Genomic DNA, 1,625 nt, shown 5'->3' on the forward strand with positions numbered 1-1,625 from the left:
TTACTATATATGTTACACGTACGTGGCACAATTATATGGAACGCCAAAATAACAAACATTCAAATATTTAAACCTGTTTTCAAATTATTGTACCTATGTTTAAATTATTGAACTATCTTCAAATAAATTGAAGATAGGTACAGTTGAATAAAAGACAGGTCTTTGGATTGGATCGACTTTAGATTATTTTTCTAGCGTAAAATTCCTGTTCATTATAGTTTTTGAAATGAATTCAGTCAAAACTATATACATTTTCGTAATGCATATAGTTCCTACTGGTATTCTAACGCGCGATGACAAGGTTTCGCGTGTGTTATCGAGATTTGAATGTCGTGTCACTGGATTTCTAATGGATTTTATAAAGAAAATTAAACTGAATGTACATCTATTTTATGAATGTAAACATGTTAAACCACTTTTAGAATTGGTACAAAATATAATGTTAAAAATCTCGGTAGTAAATCCAGTCAAAGTTGATGTATGTATTGTTTTATTGGGATTCGCTGGAGAACCCAAAAATGTTCGAATATGTATTAACACCTTGATTTATATATACAAGTGGTCAATATGGAAAACAAGAAACAGCATTAAGTATGAAAATAAAAATATTACAAATTCAGCACTCTTCAAGAAAGAAATGAAATCAATCTTTCAACTCTTAAGAAATAATAAGAGTAACTTCAACAGAAATTTAAAACTAACATTAGATATGCTTACAGACTTTGATTAACTGTTACCTGTTTTCCTAAGTACAGATTTATATAATAATACAATGATGTTTTCATAGTTATATATTTACATTTTATTGTCACATTTTCATCAAAACTGATTCCATATTTATATATACTTATATTATTTGATTTATAATATGTATTAGATGTAAAATTATGTGTGACTTTGTATTTAAATAATAAAGCACCCTGAGTGGTGCTGTAGGGATTATTATCATTTATTGTTATAGAGGGAGCTTAGTCAGGGCCCCATCCCTGGCAGCTGCCCTACTTACATGTATCAGCTGTTGACTGTTATAGGTCTGGGAAATAAATGATGAAAAAAAAAAACAAAAACAAAAAACAAAAAAAAAAATGAATGTAAATATGTTGTTATAGTATTAATGCTAGTATTTCGTTGATAATTATTACATAATACTGCCTTATTACTGTCTACAGTTTATTATATTTACTCTCCCGAATTCGATATAACTTGCCCGGATAATTGTTACATACAAAAAATGTGCATGGTTTAATAGTTCTTTTCCCGAATCTATGGGCGGAGTTTTAGAAAGTGTGGATTATGTACAGATAAACCATACTTTCAAAAGAAGAAATCATACCTAACTATGGTACAACTTCAAATACCCTCATTTTTTCCTACACGAATCTAATCTGCTCCCTATTTTTTTTAGGGGGGAGGCAAAAGATAATAGCAAGATACTTTGAATTGAAAATGAGCAAAATCTACATGAAATGTATTGTTAAATGTTAACCCTTTGCCTGATGGTGTGTGCATTTAATTTGTTACTCTGCAAATTGCTACTTTTTGTGCTTCAATTTGTCTCCTCTGGGTGGAACACTTGTCCATAACTTATGAGCTATTGACAAATTCGTGGCGTGCTTTTTAAAGGG

The sequence above is a fragment of the Saccostrea cucullata genome, unplaced genomic scaffold, assembly GCF_032062105.1.
Source record: "Saccostrea cucullata isolate Sc308-1 unplaced genomic scaffold, CSIRO_AGI_Scuc_v1 ctg356, whole genome shotgun sequence".
Lineage (NCBI taxonomy): Eukaryota > Metazoa > Mollusca > Bivalvia > Ostreida > Ostreidae > Saccostrea > Saccostrea cuccullata.